The sequence below is a fragment of the Triticum aestivum genome, chromosome 3B (genome assembly GCF_018294505.1).
Source record: "Triticum aestivum cultivar Chinese Spring chromosome 3B, IWGSC CS RefSeq v2.1, whole genome shotgun sequence".
Lineage (NCBI taxonomy): Eukaryota > Viridiplantae > Streptophyta > Magnoliopsida > Poales > Poaceae > Triticum > Triticum aestivum.
The window spans coordinates 321910161-321916876 of NC_057801.1; positions in this window are offsets into that span (position 1 = coordinate 321910161).

Genomic DNA, 6716 nt, shown 5'->3' on the forward strand with positions numbered 1-6716 from the left:
TGCATTCATAGGATGTGTCCATGGGATCGGATCTGAACTGGTGTCTGAGGGCGAGACGGCGGTATATTCCGACGGCGAGTCATCCACTGGCGAAACCGAGTCCTTGTACCAGATTCATGGCGGTATGCTCGAGGGATATTCCGATGGCAACAGTATTCCGGACCTCCTTGAAGCGCCGAGCCGTGTTGCTATTTACATGGCCGGCACGCAGCCCGTGTTGCAGTCTTCATCTACCACAGCAATGAATACCGGATCAGCGGCCGTGGCAGGTACCTCGGCGTGCCGGCCGGAGTAGGTTCTCTCCGGTTTAATGGACGCTTGGGCGACCTTGTTAACCGTGACAGTCACCCCAGATATGCAGGATCAGCACAATGCGGAAGTTGCGAGACTGAAGGAGCAAATTACGTAGGCTAAGGAGGACCTGGTGGCTGAGGATAATAGGATGGCTGAAAAACAAGCCGCTTTGAATGCTCAATCACAGTAGATACAAGCACAGAATTACTGGCTCATGCTAGATCGGATCGCGTCAGAGGATGTGTTACGAAGGAAGTATCGGTCGCGCCTGTCGCCGGTTTACGAAGGGATAAATCTCTTTCAGACACCAGGCACTGGGCCGAGCAATCCGGCAGCCGCAAACCGAGCCGAAGCGCCTAGGATCGCCCCGGATCAGCCACGAGCAACGGAGCTACCCCGACAGACAGTTAACCCGCTACAGTATGTGCCTACACCACCGGGTCACTTTTCGAGCCCCCTAGATAACATGATTGATGCGGCCTCACACTTGGCAGCCATTCCAATGGAAGGAGATTCAATAAAGGCAGTTGAGACATGGCGGGCAAGAGATCTTCTTCAAACCGCCGTAGTGCAGCAACAGGCTTATTCATATAGCCGGGATAGAATTCATTCAACCCCTCATTTGAGCCCAAGTTATAGCAGGCGGATGGAAGAACCGGAGGTGTCTAGCAGTGCGCGGCGTCGCAATGCTCAGGAGGTAGTGGATCATGGCAGGGCATGAAGGGATGGTGCTTTGGGTTGTTATCAACCCGCCCCGGTTCAGCCAACATTGTCGGTTGACAGAGGCACCGGGCTTGCTTTCAGTTCCTGGGGAGTACCGTGCCTTATTCCGGCTCTCCATAACGTGCGTCTGCCCAAGGATTTCAAGGGTCCACGCAAGGTGCCTAACTACACGGCGGATCAGCCGCCTGAGGCGTGGGTCGAGACTTATGAGATGGCAATGGAGATGCTGGATGTGGATGAAGCAGCTTGTGCAAAGTACTTCACGATGATGTTGGAAGGAACAACCCGCACTTGGTTGAAAAATCTGCCAGCTAATTCCATCGAGTCATGGGATCAGTTGAAGGCCCGGTTTAAAGCCAATTTTAAGGACACGTGCAAACAGCCCATGTCCATTGTAGATCTGGATGCGTGTGTTCAGGGTGAGAACGAGTCCACAACTCATTGGGTGCGCCGGGTCTCAGAAGTTTTGCACTCGTCCAACCGAATTAACGCTGGCCAAGCGATTATCACACTGGAACGTAATTGCCGGTTTAAGTCACTGAAGGAGAAGTTGGGACGGCTCAAGCGCCACTGCAACGACCTGGGAACCCTCATGGCAGCCTTGGTAAAATATGCCGATTCTGGTAATACCAAGGATCCCGATTCTGATAATGAGAAACCGGAGAAGGGAAAGAGGAATGGCGGTGCGAAGGGACATCAGCACAACCAGGGAGGCCATGGGAATAATGGTAAGCGTAAGGCGGATTCAGATTTTGTGGCTAATGCTAATGTGCAGCGTCGTAAGGGTAAACCGCCCCAGCGTGGTGGGACGATGAATCTGGAGCGCTTGTTGAATCAGCCCTGTCCAAAGCATGGAACCAAAGAGGTCCCTGCAACACATCTCTGGAAGGATTGCAACATTATGAAGGAGTTCAAAAATTCTGATCTCTTCCGATATGATCAGGCAGGCGGTTCAGGTCCATGTTTTCATGGTGGCGGCGGTTCAGGCTCTGGGTTTCAGAATAATCATAGTAACCAGAACAACCAAGGTGGTAATAACCAACAGAGTAATCAAGGGAATCAGCAGCAGTCGGGTTACAGAGTCACCCGAAGCAGCTGAATGGTGGACAATATCATGTATTCACCACTAGCCTGTGCAAGCGTGATCTGAAGCTGCATAAGAGGGCAGTCAATGCGGTTGAACCGGCAGTTCCACGCTATCTGCGGTGGTCGGAACAGCCTATTGTGTGGAGTAGGGATGATCATCCGCCCCGGGTTGACAATCCGGGTCAGCTAGCTCTGGTGGTGGCACCTCAGGTGGGAGGTTACAAGTTCACCAAAGTACTCATGGATGGAGGAAGCAGTATTAATATTCTGTATTATGAGACTTTCCGCCGCATGGGGCTGACAGATAAGAATCTTAAACCGTCCAATACTGTTTTCCATGGTGTGGTACCAGGAAAGTCGGCATATCCAGTGGGCAAGATTGCCTTGGAAGTTGTGTTTGGGGATGAACATGATTCCCGGTTTGAGACATTGACTTTTGAGGTGGTGAGAATCCAGAGCCCCTATCACGCACTATTTGGGCGATCGGCTTATGCAAAATTCATGGCGAGGCCTTGTTATATTTACTTGCAGCTCAAGATGCCGGGTCACAAAGGAACCATCACAGTTCATGGAAGTCGGAAAATCGCTTTGGATTGCGAAGAGAGTGATGCGGCTTACGCTGAGTCGGTTTGTGCTACAAAGGAGTTAAATTTTTACAAGGAGAATGTTGATCCGGCAGATATGACCCCTCTGAAGAAGCCCACCACTGAGCATGACCACCCCTACATTTCAAACCGGCTGACGAGACAAAGCTTGTTGACTTTGTACCTGGCGATTCGTCCAAGCAGTTCAGCATCAGCACCAATTTGGATCCAAAATAGGAAAGCGTGCTCATCGAGTACATTCGTGAGAACCGGGACATTTTTGCATGGAAGCCTTCTGACTTGCCAGGTGTACCGAGGGAACTCGCTGAGCAACTCTTAATATTGATCCGAAGTTTAAACCGGTCAAGCAATTTCTTCGTCGCTTTAATGAAGAGAGACGCAAGGCAATTGGGGAGGAGGTAGCCCGGCTGTTGGCTGCTGGGTTTATCATTGAAGTGTTTCATCCTGAATGGTTGGCTAATCCGGTGGTGGTTCTTAAGGAAAACGGGACTTGGCGTATGTGTGTGGACTACACGGACTTAAATAAGGCTTGCCCGACCGATCCTTTTGCTCTCCCTCGTATTGATCAGATCATTGATGCGATGGCGGGTTGTGAGCGCCTGAGTTTTTTGGATGCTTATTCAGGGTACCATCAGATTAAAATGGTAGTTAAGGACCAGGAGAAGACAACTTTCATCACGCCCTTTGGAGCCTTCTGCTATGTTTCTATGCCCTTTGGGCTCAAGAGTGCTCAGGCAACTTATCAGCGTTGTGTGCAAAATTGTCTTCACACGCAGATTGGGCCTAATGTTCATGCCTATGTGGATGACATTGTGGTGAAATCCAGGGAAAAGGAGACATTGATAGCTGATCTCAAGGAGACGTTTGACAACCTCCGGGTTTACAAGATGATGCTTAACTCGAATAAGTGTGTCTTTGGTGTTCCGGCAGGCAAGCTGCTCGGTTTTCTTGTGTCTAACAGGGGCATTGAGGCTAATCCAGAAAAGATCAAGGCAATCACATCCTTGGCTAAACCGACATGTAACAATGATGTTTAGCGTCTCGCAGGCCGGATTGCAGCCCTTAGCCGGTTTATCAGTCGTCTGGGTGAGAAGGCCATTCCCTTGTATCAGATGCTGAAGAAGACGGATGATTTCGTCTGGAGTGATGCGGCCAATCCGGCCTTTGAGGAGTTAAAACGGCAGTTGGTTGAACCGCTAGTTCTTGTAGCCCCAGTTGATCATGAGCCATTACTATTATATGTGGCTACTAATGCCCGAGCGGTCAGTGTGGCAATTGTGGTAGAGCCTAAAGAGGCTGGGAAGGAATATCCGGTTCAACGACCGGTATACTACATTAGTGAAGTTCTGATCGAATCAAAGCAACGCTGTCCGCATTGGCAGAAGTTGGTGTATGGGGTTTTTATGGCCAGTCGAAAGCTCAAGCAATATTTTCAAGTTCACCCCATCACAGTGGTTAGTTCTGCTCCCTTGGGGGATATCATCCAAAACAGAGAAGCAACTGGCCGGGTTGCAAAGTGGGCAATTGAGCTTGGTCCACATGGTTTGAAATATGTACCTCGAACAGCCATCAAGTCTCAGGCTCTTGTGGACTTTATCAATGACTGGACCGAGTTGCAAGCACTGGAAGAGAAGCCGGATAATATGTACTGGACTATTCATTTTGATGGATCAAGGTAGTTGGAAGGCTCGGGGGCTGGAGTTGTCCTTACTTCCCCTCGAGGTGATAAAATTTGCTATGTCCTCCGCTTGATGTTTCCTTGTACTAACAATGCAGCTGAGTATGAAGCTCTACTTCATGGTCTCCGTGTGGCTAAAGAGATGAACTTAACTCGAGTTCGTTGTTTCGGAGATTCTGATCTAGTGGCTCAGCAAGTTCTGGTACTTGGGATTCTAAGGATCCACTCATGGCGGCTTACAGGCGTGAGGTTGATATTGTGGTGGGTCACTTCAAAGGATATCAGGTTGAGCATATTGAGCGGCGCAAAAACGAAGCGGCAGACGCTTTGAGCCGACTTGGATCTCAGCGTAAACCGGTACCTCCTAACACCTTTTTAGATATCTTGCATAACCCGTCTGTTAAATTGCCAACAGAAGAGGATCTGGCTGTTCCTGATCCGGAGGCGCAGCTGGTGACCGCTTTACACGTTGTGCCGGATTGGACGGTTCCATATCTAGCGTATATGAGCCGGGGTGAGCTACCAAATGATCAAGTCCTGGCCCGACAGATAGTCCGGCGATCCAAGTCCATGGTTATTCACAATGGCGAGTTACACCGCTGTAGTTTTTCAGGCGTATTTCAGTGTTGCGTTTCTCCGGAAGAAGGCCAAGCGATCCTCCGAGAAATTCATGAAGGGGATTGTGGTCATCATGCCGGTTCAAAGTCCCTGGTTGCAAAAGCTTTTCATCATGGGTTTTACTGGTTGACAGCTCATGCTGATGCGGAGGATCTGGTAAAGCGATGTGATGTTTGTCAAAAAAATTCATGCAGAGCTCATGTTCCGGATCAGGAGCTACGGATGATTCCCATCACTTGGCCTTTTGCTACTTGGGGGCTTGATATGGTGGGACCCTTTAAACGTTCCCAGAACAAGAAGACCCACCTGTGGGTTGAAGCGGAGCCTGTTAGCAAGTGTGATGCAGCTACGGCGGTTCAATTTCTCAAAAAGATTATTTTCCGTTTTGGCTTTCCACACAGCATCATCACGGATAATGGTACTAACCTGTCCAAAGGTGAGATGGAGGATTTCTATCAGAGAGAGCACATCTGGCTTGACCTAGCATCTGTGGCACACCCTCAATCCAACGGTCAAGCAGAGCGAGCTAATCAAGAAATCTTAAAGGGTCTTAAACCCCGGCTCATGATTCCCTTGAAGCGGGCGCCGAGTTGTTGGGTGGAAGAATTACCTTCTGTGTTACGGAGCATCAACACCACCCCCAATCGATCAACAGGATACACGCCTTTCTTTATGGTCTACGGGGCAGAGGCGGTTCTCCCAAGTGATATACGTCGTGATTCTCCCCGGTTTGCTAATTACGTTGAAGCAGACAACGAGCAAGCCCGCCAAGAGGCACTGGACTTGCTAGATGAGAAGCGGGATATGGCTTTGGCACGATCGGCGGTTTATCAACAAGACCTGGGGCGTTATCACAACCGCCGGGTTAAGACAAGAGCCTTTCAAGAAGGTGACTTGGTGCTCCGGCTTACCCAGGATCAGACCGACATACACAAGTTATCCCCACCTTGGGAAGGACCCTTTGTGGTCAGCAAGAATCTGCACAACGGATCATACTACCTCATTGACATTCGAGATGACTCACGCAAATCTGAGGAGGAGACCCGGCGGCCCTAGAACATAGCTCTCCTCCGGCCTTACTACACTTGAGCCATAGGCTCTTTTTTATGTACATATTTTGACAATGTATATATTATCATCAATAAATAAATCAACATCCTTGCTTTAAAGCGGGGCCTCTGCTGTTTTTTCTCAAATATTCTTTGAGCTACATGGGGGCTTCAGCTGACAAAGCGGAGTACTACCTACTACACTGGCTATCACGCCACAAGAGCTTGGGAGCTTCATACCCAAAGGGCCAAAGAGAGTTTCGATGCTATGCACAACTCAAACATAGGCACCTAATGAGCACAGCTCATCACGTTACTTGGGGGCTCCTTTGTCCAATACCAAGAAGTTTGAATGGACCCTTGTAGCTGGGTATCGACCCATGGCTTGGAAGCCTGGTATATTTACCTAAAACCCCAGGTTAACCTGCCTTCATCAAGTAAGACACTCCTATCCAGGTCATCCTGGCACGGCCCTCCGAACGTTTGACACTTACTCTCCTTGAGACCCTGCACTTGTCAAAGTTAAAATGGTGATTGGTTAGTTGGAGGTCCATCTTAAAAGGCTTTGTTAAATGGTTCAACTCAGTGGCCTGGCAGCCCACAAAAAGCCTCGAATTTGGGCCTGGCAGCCCCCAAAAAGCCTCGACTACACGGTTTCATTTG